Consider the following 21924-nt stretch of genomic DNA (forward strand, 5'->3'; position numbering starts at 1 on the left):
ATTTTCCAAATTAAACCAATTGTTCTCTGCCCAAGTTTCTCCGCCAGATGACGGTTTGGCATGGTATTTAGCAAGCAACGTGTAAAAGTCAGCTTTTGCTTTAGGATTGAGATTTTCACTCATTTTGTGTGAAGGGACTAGGACTATACCAGGGAGCTGATTTGCGAACTCAAGTTACACAATCATACAGACTTTTGTTCCACTCTGTCTCCCTAGATAGCTGAAGAAACCAAATCTGTCTGGAAGGCACTGTTTTAATTGCTTCAGATTGTCCCTTCCTTTCCAGACAGTCTAGACACACACACTTACACACACACACAAATGTTTTCTCTGTGAGGGGACCAGAAACCTAGAACAGGGAAAAAGCCACTCAGCCTTCGCTGTGCTGCCCCTCGCTCCCTGTGTAGGTGAAGGGACAATTATCTGTCTAAAAGGCACTGCTTAATTACTTCAAGTCTGCCCCTTCCCTTTTAGACAGTCCAGGTACACAAAATACAGCAGTAAAAAACAGTAACAGGTTCAAATTCAGCTCAAAAAACAACAGTAACAGGTTCAGATTCAATTCAAATGCAACAACAACAACAACAGTATCAATATCAGGATCAGAAGTATCAGTGTCAGTGTCCGTGCCGGTAAGATCAGTAACAGAAGTGACAGTAACAATTTCCCCTGCTTTTGCACCAAAAAATCTTTTGTGTCAATTCCGGAGCCTGTGTGCTCAATCGAGCATGAGATTTGGCTTTGGTGTGTGTAATCTGTGAGAAGTTACAAACTACACAAAACCTGCAAAATCTCACTGGCTGCTGGAATCCTTGTCCGTGACGCCAATTATGTGAAGGTCCGCCCGAAATGAACCGGGTGACGAATGATTTTTGGGTGCAAAAATAACCAACACAAGGCACAGGGGTTTTGCAGTAACAAATCAACAAGGTGCAGTTTTATTGATTATAACCACAGCTAAGTATGCGTTTGGTTAAGGGATCTGGGGAAGAGAAGGGTAAGACAAGGAAAAAGGGAGGAAAGAAGGTCAGGGAATGGGGTATAGCTACCAAAACGTGATGTCTTCGGGGTCCTGCCGCCGAAACTCGCTGGTTCACGTCTTGGGGAGTACTCAAAAGACAGTCGGACTGAACCCCAATATATATACTGTTCTTGGTTGGGGGAAGGTGGCTGAAATTAGGTTTCCGTGGAGGGGAGAAGTCCATTGTTTTCATGGCCGAATGCTCACAGGTACGTTAGGTTTTTCCCCCTCCCTGAGTTGGGAGGGAGTACAGTCCCAGTCTCTGGAAGGAGGTTGCCAGGGGGGCGCCAGGGGGGTGCCATGGGGGTGCCAATAGGGTGCCAGAGGGGTTCTGGGTTCCTTGACGAGGGGATTTGCATCTCAGTTGGTCTGTCACGGTGGTTGAAGACAGGCAAGAGGGGTCTTCTCATGGAGCAGGGGGGAGCCACCCCAGAGCTCAGTCCAGCCAGCTCAGGAGTTTGGAAGAAAGTCCAGTTCAATTGTCCAGAAAAGGGCAGCATGCCCCCTTCGAGTACAGCATGGCATGTTCTGCAAGCATCACTTGTGAACACACTAGATAAGCAGGAGATTTTCTTTCTCAACTGGCTCAGCAGTTTTAACCCTTCGGTAGTCTTTTCTCATGACAATTGTGAGGCAAAAAATGAAGGATTTTTGGATGGACTTCTACAACAGGGTTAGATCCAAGTTCTCTAGAGGGTGATCTCACAGATCTTCTCATAGTTGGATGGAGTGAAACACTACCTCAGCATAATCATGATGCAACTCACCATCGGAGGGAAGAGGGAATAAAGTTGCCGAAATTCAAAACAATTTATCTTTTCAAATAATATTGTCAGGTTTAAAAATTTTTAGTTCATAACTATGTGCTTTTTGTGGGGATGATGTTTGTGTAGCATGTGTTTTAAGAATCAGTTCTATTTCATGTAGGGGACACAGTGGTTGGGTGACCCAGAACCAATGGTTTGGTCTTCTTCATGATAATTGCTGTTATTGCTGTCATGTTGGCACGGGAATTATTCCCTGCTTATACAGGATATAGTTCAGTTGAGTAATAAGCCAGAGAGCAGCAGTGTGGAGCTAGCTTTTGAGTAAGGACTTGTAAGGCCCCAAACAACCTCACTTGACAGGACACTTAAAAGGGCTTACAGTTGTTCATGTACTCCCAGTTAGACACGTGGGAGAAATACTGACAAGATATTTTCAAGAGGTCAAAACAGCAAAAAGAACTTTCCTGGCAACTTAAAAATATCAAAGATGTTTTGGCAAGATTTAGAGCAGCATTCAATCAACATGAAACACTTCTTAAAGCATTCACTTGGCCAATTTAACTTAGCAAACTCTAAGCCTGTTTGATTTTAAGTTACTCAAAAATTCCAAAAAGAGGGAATTAGAAGAAAAAGAAAGAGAAGAAGATAGAAAAGATATAGAAATCACACATATAGATATAAACTCCCAGATTACAGTGGTGTTCAGATAGAAATTCCAAGAGGAAATAGGGTCAAGACATATGCTTCCCTTGTATTCAGCCTTAAATACCCCTTGACCTTCCTGGGCCCTTCCCCCAGGTGGGACTTCTGGTCATTTGGCCACTCAGGAACTGGGTTAGGGGCTTTAGAGGCAGGTGTGGAGCATTATAACTATACTAATAGGAATAGAGAGAGAAATTCTCAGAAGCTTGCTAAGCTAAGAATAGAAAAGGAAAAGAATCAACAAAGTTCTGTGTCCAGGCTGAAAGCAAGAACAGCTCTGCCGTGAGTGGTCAGTAAATGCAAACATTCACCCAAGACCAATCACGGACGCACCTGTTGCATTCCACAGCAGCAGATAACCATTGTTTACATTTTGTTGCTGAGGCCACAGCTTCTCAGAAAGGGGAAAAATCCTAAAGAAAGGATTTTTCACAAAAGATGTCTGTGACACTTTTCCTTCTATTTCTTTTTAGTATAGTTATAATGTAATGTATATAATAAAATAATAAATCAAGCCTTCTGAAGATGAGGTCAACATTCTTGCCTCTCTCTTCACCCTGAAAAATCCTTGCAAGCCCTGTAACAACTGGTGACCCCTCGTTGGAAGAGCAAAATAATTTGATGAGATCCCAGAGGAGCAAGTGCTGCACTGGGTAAACCCCGAATGTGTGGCATTGATGGTTGTTTCACAAGTGACCACAGAAGTGGATTCTAGCCAGGAACTGAAGAACTGAAGATCCTGATTTGGACAGAGTTCACAGCAAGGCTATCCACAAAGAGAACCTTCTGAAAAGCCTCTAGGAAGATGTTTGGACAGCCTAGCAGCACCATGGAGCTGGCCAGAGCATGCTGGACTCTTTCAAAGGGTACTGTTGGCTTTTCCCTTCCTGAAGATGCAGCCCTTCGTAGTTTGTGGCTGCTGATATGTGGGACATCCTCCATAGAGGATGAGGTTCATTTTTCTCCTTCAGAGGAGAAATTTATTGCCCTCTGGCAAAAATGGGGTGAAGAGGACGGAATTCGCCTGTTGGAGACAGATTTCTATGACTTTTTTCGATGGGCAAAGCGTTTTGGGTTCTTTACGAATGTGCTATATGCCCTCGATGTTTTCGTATGGGAGTGCATGAATTCCATTTTCCAATTTGTTTGGGACCGTGGTGTGGGACACCCCCGCGTTTACCCAGTCTTCTTCTGTGTACTCTTTTCTATCTTGAAACGGAGAGCAGCTGTTTTTCCCTGGATTTCTAACTGCAAGGGACAAGCTCCATTCCCCCCATCTCCAGCAGGAGAAGACCCTTTGGGGGATGATTTGCTGCTTTCCAGCCCCCCTGAATCGCACCAGGGGGGGCAAAGTTTCGTGGCGAGCGGAAGAAGTTTTTTTCTCTGCATCTTCAGAGCATGGTCAGTTGGAGCGGTCTTTTCCCCCCCCTTCTCTCTCTCCGGGCGGATGGGAGTAGGTGGCACCGCCCCAGCCAGCGCCGCGTGCGCCGCCCCTGGCAGCCCTGCAGGCCCCTCCACAGCCAGCCTCTTGGACCCCGCCCCGCTCAGAGATGGGGACGGCACCGGTCTCCGAGGCCCCCCTTGCCGGGCCTGCGGGGCCGCCTCCCAGACCCGCTCCAAAGCCGCCTCCCCGGGCGGTCCCGCCCGTGCCTCTCCCGGCTTCCCCGCCTGCGCCTGAGAGCTCAGAAAAACCGCTCCCTGCAGCTTAACCGCTGTTGCTAAGCAACAGTGATCCTCCGCCGCCGCCCCTCCTGACTGTTTCACTGCTGCCCGTGCCGTCTCCGCCGCCTCCCGTGCGCACTCTGCCAGCTTCTGCAACTGCATCTCCGCAGCTGACTCCAGAGCCAGAGGCAGAAGACGCTGCCAACCCCGTGCCATGCCTGCTGCCACTCCCGGAGCCAGGCGAGACAGCAGCGGTGTGTTCCCGCGCATCCCCGCCGCCTCAAGCCGAGGCAGTGCCTGTTTGGGATGATGCTGAAGACGGCGCCGAACCTGTGGGACCCTCAGGGTAGCCTGCGGTGGCTCCTGTATCCAGCGTGGCTTCCCCCCGGAGTTTTTCGGGTTGTCCCGGGGCTGCCCCTGCGGGGGGAAGCTGGGACAGGGGAAGAGGGCGCCGGTCTCTCCTTCCAGGGAGGCGTGGCTCGCCAGCTGGCTGTGGGTGCAGCCCGTCTGTTGGCTTTCAAGACCAGCATTCTCGGCGGGTTGGGGGTTGTTTGGTCAGTTCCTACCCCTTGGAGGTTGCCATCTCTGCCGCCCCTCGTGCGCCCCAGCGGCGAGGGGCAGGTGGGTCCCGAAAGTTCTGCCTTTGGTCCCCAGCCCGGAGGGGGTGGTACCATGAGGCAGATGGGAGACACACGTGTTGCATTTGCATTGCAGAGGAAGAGGGAACAGCAGGAAGAGATCACGGCTTGCTTGCTGTGGGGAAGAAACATTCCAAGACCAGAGATGAGGGCTTTTGGGGCTGCTTCTATTCACTCACTGCTGGCATGCTTCAGTGATTTTGGGGAAAGGAAGCGTCTCACCACCCATGCTGCGATTGTACTGGCAGCAGAGTGCAGGCCTGTGGGAATGCAGAGCCTGCCTCGTGGGCTGGGCCTGGGCTGTTGGGCACAGGTCCCTCGGCCAGGGCCACCGCCCAGCCTCCTGATGGCTTTGGGGGTTTTGCTTTCCCCTACCGGTCCTGACCTGCCTTTTGTGGGCCAGAACTGGGGTTCCTGGTCCGTCCATGGGCCAGGGCCCCCCAGGGCCTTTCTCTGGCTCTGCTCTGCTGCTCTTTTCGATTAAAAATAAAATAAAAAAAAAAAAATTAATTAAATAAAAAGACTTGAAATAGCTGGCAGCAGCTCTGAAGCATTGAAGGGCCAAAAAAAGGACATTCCAGAACTTTTTTCAAATTGTTTGAAATTGTTTGATGACTGTCAATGGCTTTTGATAACTACTGATGGACTTTTCTGCAGCAAGCCGGTTTCAGGACCAAAAAGGACTTTCAGATATGTCCAAGAGGAACATCTTCAGTCCATGGATTTTTCCTGAAGCTCAGCTGCTTGGACTTGAATTTTCTTTACACTGTTTTTTGCATTTTCTTAGACTGTAAGATTGTTTTAGTGATATGTTGGTATTGTATGTTCTACAGGAGAAGAAATTCCCTGTTAATTCCACACCAGCACTTGATTGAGATTTGGATTGGCAACAGATAACCTGTCAGGTGTTTGTTCTTTCCTCTGCATGTGCCCAGCAGAGAAAATTACAAACATTTTTCTTTCTAATTTAATTAAATAAAAAAGGGTGATACGTCACAGACATCTTTTCATAAAAATCCTTTCTTTAGGATTTTTCCCCCTTCTGTAAAGCTGTGGCCTCAGCAACAAAATGTAAACAATGGTTATCTTCTGCTGTGGAATGCAACAGGTGGATGCCTGATTGGTCTTGGGTAAATGTTTGGATTTACTGACCACTCACGGCAGAGCTGGGTCTCACTCTGAGCTGAGACACAGACCTTTGTTTATTCATTCCTTTTCTATTCTTAGCTTAGCTAGTTTCTGAGAACTTTTCCTTCTATTTCTTTTTAGTGTAGTTATAATGTAATATATATCATAAAATAATAAATCAAGCCTTCTGAACATGAGGTCAACATTCTCGCCTCTCTCTTCACCCTGAAAAACCCTTGCAAGTGCTGTAACATATCCTCATTCATGTGTTCTGTTTATGCTGGATATTATGTTCTGTGCCTTCAAGCCTGGCTCTGAAGAGTGAAAGTTTTGCTTGAGTTTTCTTATCAGCCTGGCGGGACACAGAGACAGGCAGTACATAGTGGTGCTTTTGATTTTTTGCTATTTTGCTTTTGCTTTTTGCTTTGCTCTCTCGCTCTTGCTTCTGCTCATTAGCTAGTTTACCTAAACAGTCCAAATTTCTTAGTGGACTGTTTCTCCTTCCTTTTTTTTTTTGACCATCTTGAACCTGCGCTGGACTGGGACGTGGGAACACCGAGAGTTTGCACCTTGTGGCCTGCAGCAGCTGCTCCAGCATGGGTGGGACTGATAACAGAGCGACCACCCGCGAGAGAGACTTTCTGCATTTGTCATCTTTTTCAGAGTGGTGTCATCCGGTATTGTTCATTTTGTGTGCTGGGGGGTGCTTTGCCTGTTAAATAAACATTTTTTTTTCCACTTCTCTCTGAAGAATTTTTCCCGAACCGATTGGGGGGAGGGGCTGTGTAGGTTTGCTTTCTGGAGGGACCCTCCTTTGGAAATTCTCTACCAATTTTGTCCTAAACCTGGGCAAAACCATTCCACCTCTTATCCCCGTAGCATCAACACACTACCACACATCATGCATTTATTCACACAAAATTTCCATCTGTTCCCCCAAAATTTACAAGCAGTACCCATCATGCCCTCATCACGTCCCCACAATGGACCACTGAATCCAGGCCCTATACTACAGAGCTGCAGGATTCCCCCCTTTCACTTTACTCACTCAAAGCTCCATCTATCACTTGCTCAGATATTCGACACTTGCACATTTCCTTCTCCATCTTCCACTTGCTCAGACCTTTGACACTTACACATTTCCTTCTTTCTCATGTCTGTATGGTTTAATGTACAGACAATGGCAGTAACATCCAATGAACAGTGATATTTGCATATCATTCTCACCCCACAATCAGATCTCCCTGAGGTACACATCGTGTTGTTCCATCTCTTTGCATTATCCACCATGTGCAACTTGGTCCCTGAGCAAAGACAACCCCAAGAATGGGTTTGTCTGTACTCAAGGCAGAATTGATACACACGGACTTCCCTAGCAAACCTCTGACATGTACCACTGGGACTTTATCTCCATCTATTATATTCAGGGACTCAGACTGGGAAGGACCTGCTCGGTTGGTGGAATCTCGAGTGTTAACTAACCAAGTAACCTTTGCTAAATGCTGCTCCCAATTTTTGAAGGATCCCCCACCCAAAGCTTTCAGCTGGGATTTTAGTAGTCCATTGTACCTCTCTACTTTTCCTGCAGCTGGTGCATGGTAGGGAATATGGTACACCCACTCAATGCCATGTTCCCTAGCCCAGGTGTTGATAAGGCTGTTCATGACATGAGTCCCATTGCCTGACTCAATCCTCTCAGGGGTACCATGCCTCCAAAGGACCTGCTTTTCAAGGCCCAGGATGGTGTTCCGGGCAGTAGCATGAGATACAGGGTAGATTTTCCACCATCCAGTGGTGGCTTCCACCATGGTCAGCACATAGAGCTTGCCCTGGCATGTCTGGGGCAGTGTGATGTAGTCAATCTGCCAGGCCTCCCCATACTTGAACTTGGACCACCGCCCACTGTACCACAGGGGCTTCACTTGCTTGGCCTGCTTGATGGCAGCACACATCTCACAGTCATGGATGACGTGTGAAATACTGTCCATGGTTAGATCCACCCCTCGGTCTCGTGCCCACTTATAGGTGGCATCCTTGCCCTGATGGCCTGAGGCATCATGGGCCCATCAAGCTAGGAATAACTCTCTCTTGTGTTCCCAAACTAGGTCTATCTTGGACACCCCTGTCTTTGCAGCCTGGTCTACCTGCTCATTGTTTTGGTGCTCCTCATTAGCTCTGCTCTTGTGGACTTGGGCATCTACATGGCAGACTTTCACAGGTAGCCTCCCTACCCTGGTAGCAATGTCTTTCCACTCATCAGCAGCCCAAATTGGTTTTCCTCTATGCTGCCAGTTAGCCTTTTTCCACCTCTCCAGCCATCCCCACAGAGCATTGGCTACCATCCATGAATCATTGTAGAGGTAGAGCTTTGGCCATTCCTCTCTTTCTGCAATGTCCAGGGCCAGTTGAATGGCTTTGAGTTCCTCAAGTTGACTTGATCCACCTTCTCCTTTGGTAGTTGTGCAACCTGTCATGTGGGGCTCCACACAGACGCTTTCCACTTCCGGTTCATCCCTACGATGCGACAGGAACCGTCAGTGAAAAGAGCGTAGCGTGTTTCCTCTGGTGGCAGTTGGTTATATGGAGGAGCCTCTTCAGCCCATGTCACTGGTTCCTGTTCTTCATCTGTGACACCAAAATTCTCACCTTCGGGCCAATTTGTAATGACCTCCAAATTCCCAGGGTGATTCAGTTTACCTATACGGGCGCGCTGAATGATAAGAGCAATCCACTTGCTCCATGTAGCACTGGTGGCATGGTGAGTGGAAGGAACCTTGCCTTTGAACATCCTCCCCAGCACCGGTAGTCAGGGTGCCAGGAGGAGTTGTGCTTCTGTACCAATCACCTCTGAAGCGGCTTGGACTCCTTCATAGACAGACAAGATTTCCTTCTCTGTTGGAGTGTAGTTGGCTTCAGACCCTCTGTAGCTTCAACTCCAAAATCCCAGTGGTTGACCCTGAGCCTCCCCAGGCACCTTCTGCCAAAGGCTCCAGGACAAGCCATTGTTCCCAGCTGCAGAGTAGAGCATGTTCTTCAAATCTGGTCCCGTCCTGACCGGGCCAAGGGCTACTGCATGAGCGATCTCCTGCTTAATCTGAACAAAGGCTTGTTGCTGATCAGGGCCCCCCTGGAAATTCTTCTTCTTGCGGGTGACCAGGTAAAGAGGGCTCACGATCTGACTATACTCAGGAATGTGCATCCTCCAAAAGTCTATGGCACCTAGGAAAGCTTGTGTCTCCTTCTTATTGGTGCATGGAGACATTGCTGCGATCTTGTTGATAACATCTGAAGGAATCTGACACCGTCCATCTTGCCACTTCACTCCTAGGAACTGAATCTCATGAGCTGGTCCCTTTACTTTGCTCTTTTTAATGACGAAACCAGCTCCCAGGAGGATTTGGATGAATTTCTTTCCTTTCTCAAACACTTGCGCAGCTGTGTTCCCCCACACGATGATGTCATCAATATATTGCAGATGTTCTGGAGCCTCACCCTTTTCCAGTGCAGTCTGGATCAGTCCATGGCAGATGGTAGAACTGTGCTTCCACCCCTGGGGCAGTCGGTTCTAGGTGTACTGCACTCCCCTCCATGTGAAAGCAAACTGAGGCCTGCATTCTGCTGCCAGAGGAATGGAGAAAAATGCATTGGCAATGTCTATAGTGGCATACCACCTCGCTGCCTTGGACTCAAGCTCGTACTGGAGCTCTAATGTGTCTGGCATGGCAGCACTCAGTGGTGGAGTCACTTCATTCAATGCATGGTAGTCCACAGTCAATCTCCATTCTCCTTCAGATTTATGCACAGGCCAAATGGGGCTGTTGAAGGGTGAGTGGGTCTTGCTGACCACCCCTTGGTTCTCCAGCTCTCAGATCATCTTATGGATGGGAATCACAGCATCTCGAGTGGTTCTATACTGTCGTCGATGCACTGTGGAAGTGGCAATTGGCACCTGTTGCTCTTCTCCTGTCAGGCATCCTACTGCAGATGGATTCTCAGACAGTCCAGGCAAGCTGTTCAACTGCTGGATGGCCTCTGTCACTACAGCTGCTATCCCAAATGCCCACCTGAGCCCCTTTGGGTCTTTGAAATACCCACTTTGAAGGTAGTCTATGCCCAAAACACATGGGGCCTCTGGGCCAGTCACGATAGGATGTTTCTTCCATTCATTCCCAGTCAGGCTCACATCAGCTTCCACCAAAGTGAAATCCTGTGATCCCCCTGTTACACCGGCAATGGCGACAGACTCTGTCCCCACATGTCTCTACGGAATTAATGTATATTGTGCACCAGTGTCAACCAAAGCTTTGTATTCTTGTGGTTCCGATGTGCCAGGCCAACAAATCCACACAGACCAGAGAACACGATTTTCCCTGGCCTCTACCTGGCTAGAGGCAGGGCCCCTCTAAGCCTGGTTATCCTTCTTTCCCTGGGCATATGTCTTGGAGGTTCCTTCAAGGGGATCAGACATGTCATCATCATCATACCTGGCCGTTCAGCTACGGGCAACTGGAGCTGCTTTCCTTTTGGTGAAACTCCCTCTCTCAGCCCTCTCTTCCTTCAATTCACACACCCGTTGTGACTGAACATCAGTAGGTTTTCCATCTCACTTCCTCATGTTTTCTCCACAATCACGCAGGTAGAACCACAGCTCAGCTCGTGGAGTGTACCTTCTCTCGTCATCTGGGAAACGTCTGCCTTGGATACCAGAACCTCTGATCTGTACTGCCGAGATTGGGAAAAGATCTTCTTTAATCTCCTCTCTGAGCTTCTTGTGGTTCTCCTCTATCTTAGCCTTTAATTTCTGCAGACATGTTTCTACTGCTGCAATTCTGGCATGTGTTGGATCATGCACAGCATCTGCATATGCTCGGAGCTTCCTTGCCATATCCAGCACAGTCTCATCCCTCTCATCCCTCTTCATTATGGCTAAGGCAGAAGCATATTCATTTGGCCCAAGTCATAAAAGTTTTCGCCACATCACAGATGTGCATGGTACCAAGTCTGGGTTCCTAGTTGTTACATCATCTGAGAAGATAATCTCTGCCACTGCCATTTCTATCAGGCGTTGAATCTCTTGCTCTATGGTCTTCCACTATGTTTGCTGCATATAAAGATCATCTGCACACAGGTATCTTTGTGCAACACTTTCTAAGACCCATGCCCAGAGGCTGTGAGGGTTAGCCCTTCTCATCATTCCTTGGTCGATGACAGGATCCTGTGACAGGGATCCCAAATGCCTTGCTTCAGTGCCATCCAGAATTGTAGCCTCACCTGCAGTATCCCAGAGACGGACTAACCAACTAATTATGGATTCATCAGGTCATCGGATGTAATCCTTCCGTAAGCCATGAAGGTCCTTCAGGGAAAAGGACTCAATATTTGCATCTGATCTTGCACCTGCTGCTTTGACTCCTGATTTTATGTCAGGAGGCATTGAGGTTCCTTCTCCTGCATCATCATCATTATCATCATCATCATCCACTGGTTGATTAGTCTTGTCCGTGCATTTCTCACTTCTAGTGCTGGTAGCAACAGCCATTGGTTTAGCTGCTGGCTTAGGCTCACTATCTGGTTTGGCTGCTGGCTTCGAGCCTGGGGTGTTGGCTGTAGCCTGAGTGACTGGGATAGCTGCTGATTTATCTCCCTGCCCCCCTGCCTCTGTCTGCTGCCCTACAGTCTCCAACAGAGTGCAATAAGCATATGCCAAGGCCCAGCTCACTGCAATGATCTTCCTCTCCTTAGGCTCATCCTGGTACTTTCAAATATTTCCCCACCTCAGCTGGGTTCTGAATTTGTTCATGGGGAAAATCCCAGACTATAGGGTCAGAGCATTCCTTCAGGATTTGGCCCATATCCTCCCATTTCCCACACCACTTAGGATTTTCCACACCTGGGTCTTCTGAGTCAAGGGTCTCATCAGCCCATCTAGAAATCTCAGCCCTCATTCAAGAGAAACAGCAGACTGTATAGAGGAGGGTTACCGGAAGGAATACCAGAAAGATGGTTTCTTTAACATTCAGGGGAAACTGAACATTCTCCAATAGCAATGTAACAGATTCATAGGAGAAGAAGGAAAGCAAAGGCTGAAAAGCCTTATCCCGTGCTCCTCCTCTAACAAACTGGATGCATAACCATAGCCACAAACCATTCATACCTGGAGCAGACCCCAGCATGTTTATAAACTTCTTACAAATCATTGCCACCAAGCCCAGCAGGAGAGCTATTCTGGTCACTGCCCCTCTGCTATAAAAACTATGTATTAGGGACAATACTAGAGCTATTTCTGGATAAGGAAATAAACCTAGGGACCATAGAGGTATTAAAATCTCAAAAAACCCTAGGGACCAGAAATGTATGCATGCCTTCACCCCAATAGACATTATGAATTCAAAAAGCATGGCTATTAACTGCTTTAAACAGAGTAATGGCAACCAAAATGCACTCAAAAAAGGGTTTTTCCACTCTCTCTCTCACCCCATGTGTTGGGCGCCAAGATTTTGTCCTGGTTTAGGGCAAAATTGGTTGAGAATCTCCAAAGAAGGGCCCCTCCAGAAAGCAAACCCATATGGCCCCTCCCCCCAACCGGTTCGGGAAGAATTGCTCAGAGAGAAGTGAAATAACCTTTTTATTTAACAGGCAAAGCACCCCCCGGCACACAAAATGAACAATACCGGATGACACCACTCTGAAAAAGATGACAAATTCAGAAAGTCTCCCTCGCGGGTGGTTGCTCTGTTATCAGTCCCTCCGGCGCTGGGGCAGCTGCAGACCACAAGGTGCAAACTCTCAGTGTTCCCAGGTCCCAGTCCAGCACAGATTCAAGATGGTCAAAAAAAAAAAAAGGAAGGAGAAACAGTCCAGGAAGAAATTTGGACTGTTTAGGTAAACTAGCTAATGAGCAGAAGCAAGAGCAAGCAGAAGCGAAGCAGAAGCAAGAGCGAGAGAGCAAAGCAAAAAGCAAAAGCAAAATAGCAAAAAAGCAAAAGCAGCACTATGTACTGCCTGTCTCTGTGTCCCGCCAGGCTCATAAGAAAACCTAAACAAAACTTTCACTTTTCAGAGCCAGTCTTAAAGGCACAGAACATAATATCCAGCATAAACAGAACACATGAATGGGGATACAAGCATCATAACGTCACCCTAGGACAGACCTTATTGTGACCTTCAAGTACCTAAAGGGAGCCTACAAGAAAGATGGAGAGGGACTTTTTACAAGCCCATGTAGTGACAGGACAAGGGGGAATGGCTTTAAACCAAAAGAGAGTAGGTTTAGATTGGCTATTAGGCAGAAATTCTTTACTCAGAGCGTAGTGAGGTACTGGCACAGGTTGCTCAGAGATGTTGTGGCTGCCCCATCCCCGGAAGTGATCAAGGACATGTTGGGTAGGGTCCCGAGCAACCTGGTTGTCCTGAGTTGACTGTATGATGCTTTTATCTCCAATCGTCTCGTTCTGTTATGCTGAATAATAAGTTTTGCACCTTTAAGACTTGTTGCAGAGAGTGAAGGGGGGAGAGAAGTGCACAGTTTTGTTTTTTTTTTTCCAGACACTGCTCTCACTCCTCCACATTCCTCCTCCCGGACTGTTGTTCTCTGCGGATAGACAAACAGTGGGACAGAGCTCTCATTTGCTTTTAGATAGTTTAGCTAGCTGAGGCAAAGAAGTTCCCTGGACTGTGGGTTTTTTTCCTTTTCTTTGGACCTCTTGAAACCTGCTCTGGACTGAACACCTAGGGGATCACCGGCAGCTCACATCTCTGGCCCACTGGTCCGGGCCTGGCCTGCAACATTTCCAGCATCGGAGGGACTGATAAGAAACTGAGTGAGCTGAGCTGCAACCCGGGGATGGGGTTTTCTCAGTTTTTCATCTCTTTTGGAGTGGCAAGGAGTCTTATTGTTTAATATTGTTTAGGTTTTATTGTTTAATAAACAGTTTTTTTCCACCTTTCTCCAAGGAGATATTTTCTCCCAGACCGGTTGGGGGGAGGGGCTGATTGAATCTGCTTTTCCTAGAGGAACCCCTTTGGGGATTCTCTCCCAAATTTGCTCTAAACCAGGACACTGGTCTAATGTAAGGTGTCCCTGCCCATGGCAGAAGCGGTGGAACTAGGTGACCTTTATGGTCCCTTCCTACCCAAACTGCTCTGATTCTATGATTTTAGATGTTTGGGGAAGACAAAAGATGTTTGTTTATTTTCTTTGAAAAATAATTGATTTATTTTATGGGGAATGCTTTAAAGGAGAAGCATAAATTGACTTTTTTATTCCGAAAGCTTTCTGGGGCTTGTGGTTGAAAACTGATTTCATTATTTTAACTACTTTTTTCTTCCTCATTTGAGGGGAAAAAAGCAGGTGTTAAATCCTTACTTAGCTCTCGGTCCCTATTTTCTTGCTCTGCTTTTCACAGCTTTTCAGTGGCGGACACTAGTTTGACCTAAGCAAGGCATTTAATTTTGATTGCGGAAATATTTTACAAACACATATGCAGATTTACATGCATATATGTGCAGAATTTTGATGGAAATTTTTTTATGATTCCTGATAAAACCACCTTCTGATTTATAAAACTTCTCTCCAAACATCTCAAAGAGCAAATAAACCTGAATTCATTTATACTCAGAGTCTAGGAATATAGTAAGTGATAGTATCCTCAGAATAAGGAAATGTTTGGGCTCAGATTTTCCAAGCTGAAAAGCAGACAAATATGAAAATCTTAACTGTGTCCGGTATCAGATACAGCTTTTTTCTCTTTGACATTTCCATTGGTTTTGACTGAATTTGTGGCATTCAGAAATCAAGGCATTTAAATCTTTTTTGATTGGCATCAGGATTTTGTTACCAGGAAGTCCATAACTGAGGGAAGAAGAGTCCACATTGCCTGACTGCTAACTGTAACCACAAGAATAATGAAATAAGTGTTGGATTAGCTTGATTTGTTTCTTTTTCTTGAACTTTAATTAATGTTTGGATTTTTTTCAGTTGTTCAAGGGACTGGTGGATGGGACCCCCTGGGAAACTGCTCTCAGGGATAAAAGAGCTGAACAGAGCTGGAAGCTATTTAAAGACATTTTTTTATGAGAGCACAAGAACTATCAATTCCCATGTGCAAGAAATCAGGCAAGGAAGGCAGGAGTAAGGCATGTCTGAGTAAAGACCTCCTGGTCAAACTGAAACACAAGAGGGAAATGCACAAGCAGTGGAATCAGGGACACACATCCCAGAAAGAATATAGGGATGCTGCCCAGATGTGTAGAGATGGGATCAGGAATCCTGCACAGCTGGAGATAAATCTGGCAAGGGATATGAATGGTAATAATAAGGGCTTCTACAGGTATGTTAGTCAGAAAAGGAAGGGAAAATAAATTGTATCTTCCCTGATAAAATAGGAGATCTGGTGACAATCCACATGGAGGAGGATGAGGGTCTCAACTTTTTTGCTTCTGTTTTCAATGGCAATCTCTCTTCCCACATCTCTCAAGTCTCTTAATCTCAAGGCAGTGACTGAGGGAAGGAAGTCCTACCCATCGTAGGAGACGATCAGGTTTAAGACTACCTGAGGAACCTGAACATGTACGAGTCCATGGGACGCGGTGAGATGCATCCCAGGGTCCTTAGGGAATTAACTGATGTAGTTGTCAAGCCACACATATTTGAAAAGCCATGGCAGTCAGGCAAAGTCCCCAGTGACTGGAAAAAGAGAAACATCATGCCTCACTGCTAACTGTGACCACAAGAATCACAAAATGAGTGTTGAGATAGCTTGATTTCTTTCATTTTCTTGAACTTCAGTTAATGTTTTGATATTTTTTCTCTGTATTTGTAAAGGGTAATAACTGAAGCAAAGAAGAGGCCAAAGATGGAAAGGGGTACAGCTTAAAGAGAAGTACTACTCAAAGTTGTGAGAAAGGACATGCTGCATCAGGACAGCAATTCAGTGTTACTGCAACCTATTGTATTATTTTGTAAAATATTTCCATAAATATTTAAAGAGGTACGCATATACAATATACAAAAGAACACTGTAAAGCAGTATAATCTGGACTCATTTGCCTCCACTTAATAGAGTGAGGACAATATTGGGTTTGCTCTGTACTTCTTGTACTTTCATCTCTTTGCCACAACATTATCTAGTTCTAAATTTCAGCTTAAGTCTATGCTGCTTAAATATTGTTTGATTTACTTGTATAATTCAATGAAAATATTGCTTATGTAATAGGATTTTTTCTGTAAAGGTACATATTTGTTTAAAATATTTTAAATTGGCATATCACAAACTGTCGTAGTATGAAATGTTACTGTTAATTTTCAAACACACTATGCACAATATTTTTTTAAAAAATAAGCAGATATGAAGTAAAATATGTCAGTCTTGGAGAATTAAATAGTTTTAGCTGTGTACAGGTTTTGTTTTGCTGTGTGTATTGATGTGTGCATCTCAAAGTATGTCTGTCAGTGTGTGTATGTTCCCAGTGTACTGTAGTTTCTCTTTTACTGTATGGTAACCCTTAATAGACTTATGAACCCACTGATGCTGGTGTGAGTCTGCCTTTCCCTATTAATAGGCACTAATGAAAACTGCACTGGTGTTAACTAACATGTACCATAGACTACCATTATCAAAGGGGCAAGATAAAATAGAAGACAGGAAGTCAGAGTTTGGGAGTGTGGTTCAGTTTCCCACTTGATTAATGACTTGGTACACATGATTTTGGTCAAGTCATGCAACTGCCCTGTGCCTCAGTTTCTCAGTCAGTAAAATGGGCATAATTGTACTTATCCACTTCCCAGGAGAGTTAGTTGCAAGGCTTAATTACTGTTTGCAAGTGTTTTGACATTTTTCATAAACAGTGCCAAGTGTGTGCTAACACTATAATCATTATTTTTTCACTTCAAAATGTGCTGAACATTGAGAGGTGCTGGTGGTTATAGAAATTCAAAGAGCATATGCCTTATTTTGATATTGATACTGTTAACTGAGTGGCATTAGAAGCTAAATAATCTAATTTTTTTCTTGGTAAGCCACAGCTCAGCTGTCTCCTTATAACATTCAAAGCAGTAACCTCTGTCACCTTATTTTAATTGCAGGGAAGAAGTTAATAAGATTTGAGAAAAATCAAATGGAAGAATTTAAAATAACCCTTTTATTTTTACTTATTAAATATGAATGACTTTCTGTTGGATCCAGGACTAATGAGTGCCACTTTTCCTCTGTTGTTTTGATTGGTTTTCCCCTGCTGCATTGGCACTTTTAATTGAAACAGTTAAATTGGGATCTCTTTGTGAAACTAATTTATCTTTTTTTTTTTTTTTTATGTTTTAGTCTAAAGATTAATTGCTGCAAGTGAAGGTGATGCCTTAGGTTTTAGCCTTTATATTTTTCAGATTCTGTACTGCTTTGGTGTGTAGTTCTAAGCTTCATATTAAGGGATGGTAAGATCTCTTCACAGAGTAGCTAGACAAAACAATTCCTTTTCTAGCATGGGACCAAGGACAACTGATCCAAATTTCAGGCCCAAGAGCATAAACAACGTGGACTGAAGAGAGAAAAACAAGAAGGTTGGGACTTCATAACCTAAAGCTATAATTGGACAATTAACTTCAATATGCTAATGGACCAGAACTTATAAAAGTGAGAGACCTCGTGATCAGTCATCCATTTTGTGTCTATTTTGGTTCATCTTGGGTGTAGCCCTGGCTGGGCTCTTGTACTGCCCAAGATGTATCCATTGAGGCCTTTTAATAAATACCTAGTTTATTCTTTAACTCCGTCTAGCCTCTGTTCTAAGTCAGCCTTCACGAGGCATCAAAGGGGCTGAAAAAATGCTTCAATCTCTGTGTTCTGTTTGAAACCAAACCATAAGGATGGAGAACCTTAAAATACTAGAACAGAAGTTCTCATTCTTCCTCTCTTCATCTTTCTCCATCATTTTTCTGCCCCTGCCCGATTCCTTGTCCTGCATGTCATGAGCAGGTGACCTGTCTGCTGCTTCACACTTCAATAGTCACATTGACAAAGAGAGAACTTGGTGGCTGACAACATTTATTTTGGTTTGCTTTGGGGATTTTTAAAACTTTTTAAATTTTGAATGATATTTATATTTTTGTATCATAAGAATGCTTTCTTACAGTATTTGTCATGACAGTTTATACCAAACAAAATGCAGGGACCTTATTTCTATTGCAAACACTATGACAGCTATGTTTTTTTCCTTTTAAATACATTTTTATCTGCATAGAATGCTCATTAATGTTAAATAGGAAAGAGTATATAACACATTAAAGGTTCATCATACCTTTCAGCATAAGGAGGTAAAAGAAAAAAATATTCAAGATGGGTCTTATCACCTGTCTATTTTGATTAGAAGTAGGTTTTTGTCTGTCTTGGGGTGCCTGTACAATACTGTATCCCCTATCATCTGCTTTATGCCCAGGAATGGGTCCTATAACTTTAAGCTAGGTCAGAGAGAGGGAAGAGGCGAAGCAGGTGGAATTCTTTCTGCGTGGTTTTCACACATCCTCCCCTGGGTTTACTCAGCTGTGTTGTCAGTACGGACAGAGGGAGTACATCTTTGCTTTTTAGCTAGCTTCTTGTTTGTTAGCTAAGGCAAGAAGTTTTCCTGGGACTGTGGCTTCTTCTGGAACTGTTCAGCTTTGCTCCAGTCCAAAAAACCAGACCATCACCGGGAGGCCCACGCAGCAGCCCAGAAGGGGGAGGCTTCAGGAACGCCACATCCTGGCTCCAGAACTCGGGAGAAGCAGAGCATGACTCTAAAAATTCACCAGCTTTCTCTGCAACGAGAAGCTTTATTATCTAACATTATTCTTTCTCTTTTCCTGTGCCTGTGGGCACTCTGCTTGTTAAATAAACAGATTTTTTCACTTTCCTACAAGAAATTCCTTTTGAACCTGTTGGGGACAGGCTGCCAAAACCTACCTTTCTTTAGAGGAGACACCCTTTCAGGACGTTTCCTTCTAATTTGTCTCAAAGAGAGACAGTGTCATTTCAGTTACAAAGATAAAATTATGACATATAATTTATGTGAAAACTTATTTTTGTAGTGTACATAGAAGTCAATCAGTCTTTTGACAGAAATATATTTTTTAAGAGTTTATATGCAATGATGATAGCATTATGTTTTAGAACACTGCTGAAATGTGATTATAGTGCATACTTTTCCTTGAATGCCCCATGGCAGAAAAGAAAGTGTGAAACAGCATTAAGAGAGAAAGAGAGTGTGAATATTCATACAATTCTGGACTGTCATTTAGCTACCATTTGTGATCTGGAGTGGTTCTCAGTTAAACCTTGAAAAGAAATACTACAAACCCTCTAAATATTAATGCATGGTGTTTCACCTGGGTTAGAGCAATCCCCAATACTGATACAGCCTGGTGGATGAATGGATTGAAAACAGACCTGCAGAGAAGGACTCAGGGATACTGGTGGATGAAAAATTTGATATGTACTGGCAGTGTGCACTTGCAGCCCAGAAACCAAATCATATCCTGGACTGCATCAAAAGAGGAGTGGCCAGCAGGTCGAGGGTGATTATTCTGCCTCTCTACTCTGTTCTTTTGGGACCCCACCTGGAGTACTGCATCCAGCTCTAGGGTCCCCAGCACAGGAAAGTCATGGACCTGTTAAAGTAGGTCCAGAAGAGGGCCACAAACATGGTCAGAGGGTTGGAATGCATTTCTGATAAAGACAGGCTGAGAGAGTTGGGGTTGTTCAGCCAGGAAAACAGAAGGCTCCAGGGAGGCCTTGTGGCCTTTCAGTATATAAAGGGGGCCTATAAGAAAGATTAAGAGAGACTTTCTAACAAGGTCTGTTGTGACAGGACAAGGGGGAAGCATTTTAAACTGAAAGAGGGTAGATCTGAATTGTGTATAAAGAGAAATGCTTTATGATGAGGGTGATGAGACACTGGAACAGGTTGATTTGAGAAGTTGTGGATGCCCCATCCTGGGAAGTTTTCAAGGTCAGGTTGGACAGGGCTTTTAGCAACCTAATCTAGTGAAAGAAGTCTGCCCATGGCAGGGAAGTTGGACTCAATGATCATTAGAGGATTATTTTAGTATAACTTTCTTAGCCTTAGTAGCTAAATTTTCTGAAGCCTTAGGCTGCAAGACTAGATACCCTGAACTTTTACCTAGTTTAGTAAAAGGAAGTCTCAGAGCCAGTTCACAATGAAAGATAAGGAAGCAAGGAAGGCCACTACCCCTTCAGCAGAATCTGGAACCTCACAGATAAGAGAAGAAATGGCTTGCCTAGAGACAATTAAGAGAACCAATGAAGAACAAGAAGACCCCAGACCTAAATATTATTATTGGACCAAACTGTCATGTGAGGGCTGGGAAACTTAGACTGTAAGGGTATAACAGCCCAGGTATTTCTTTGTTCAGGGTCCCTCTCTGGAGGCACCTAGTTTGAGCTGTTTCTACTGCTGTACCACTCAAATAAATTACCTTTCCATATTTAAAGCTTGAGACTGCTACAAGATACCTAGGGTAGAGAAGTATTAACAGTTTGGAGACCCAAATTAGACCCTAGGCTACCACTTTTGGATCCTCTCATCTTCAAACATCCAACTGCTGGCAAGAATGTGATTTCAGCTGGAATCCTTTACATGGGAGGCATCAAAAGGTAAGTGTTAAAACTCCCTGAGCTGATTTGGTGTAAATACTGAAGTGGGTTTGAGTTCCACTCAGTATTGGGTTGGGTTCAAGTCCCTCCCCTATTATGTTCCAAATATTTGGCCATCACCAGTGTGCTTGGATTCCTTTTAATTATCAGCTCCTTTTCACTGTTACGAGATCCTCTCAATAGTCTACCCATCCTCCTGCTGAGTCTAAAAGTTCTATTAAATCTCCATCCAATCTCTCAATTTCTCACCCCATTTTTCAGTCCCCTCCTTTCATTTTTTTTGATTGCTATGATACCAATATACCACAGAATATAGTAGGCTCCAAACGTCTTTTTCTTGAGCTGATATTATATTGACTAGACTCATCCATTCTTACCTTTTAATATGGTAAGATTCAAATCCATAAAGACAATGACATTCTTAAATAACATTCTTCTGGAAAATGGATTAGAAGAGTCTTACAGAAAAGGATTTATGTTGAGTGTGTGAAGAGACCTTTCCCTATGTAATGTTGAGAGTTCTGAGATATAACACTACTAAGAACAAATAAATGGAAAATGTTTTAAAACATAGGTAGCTTTTCATTTGTAGTATATAAACATTTAAATTCTGAAATTCCCTAATTTCTAAGAAAATGTCTGAATCCTCCAACTTAGTATAAAAATTGCTTAATTGACAGAAAAAAGAAATCAGGCCTTAGTCTAAACTTATCCTTAACATCAGTGCTTCCAGTGTCAAATGCGAACACAGAAAAATAGCCCTTTATTCCATCCAGTCTTGGTTGCCAAATAAAGCAGGAGTTTTGCATAACAAACATCCAAAACTGCTCTCGTGCAAGAAAACTGTCTTTTTTCTGCACTTCTGTATATCAGGTTGACTAAGTTGGATGATTAGGTGCACTCTAGATTTGAGCACGCTAACTTTGAAATTGTTGAAAATGTTTATATAAAACATTCAAGCATTTATTCCTCTCTGCTTTTCTTTATTACATTTGAAAACTCTTTCCCTACAGATTGCACATTTGAGCTCATTATTAATAGCTTCTGGGTTTTGAAAAGAAGGTGATTTTTAAATGAAGAATTAAAAACATTCAAATTTTAGTGTTCCAGAGAAATTAAATGAAATTATATCATTCTGAATATCTCCCTTTGAAGGTTTCTTTACCACAAGATACAGAATCTACACACAAGAGGGCATAAAGAACTACATAGCACTGAGAGTCAACAGCAAGGCTGCAGAAGGTGAATGAGTGTGACCTAAAAGAATGAATATTAAGAGTTCTGCTTTGTCTACATATTTGTGTCTCACACAATCAGATACCACATTTACCCATAATCTTATTAAATCAGTCTTAAAAAAGCAT

The 21924-nt window shown here is 44.2% G+C and overlaps 1 pseudogene; it reads right to left on the reverse strand.

Moving 5' to 3' along the window:
* The window catches only part of LOC131095414 (protein patched homolog 1-like), a 198112-nt pseudogene that overhangs the window by 8092 nt on the left and 168096 nt on the right, over positions 1-21924 (reverse strand).

This window comes from Melospiza georgiana, chromosome W (assembly GCF_028018845.1).
Source record: "Melospiza georgiana isolate bMelGeo1 chromosome W, bMelGeo1.pri, whole genome shotgun sequence".
Lineage (NCBI taxonomy): Eukaryota > Metazoa > Chordata > Aves > Passeriformes > Passerellidae > Melospiza > Melospiza georgiana.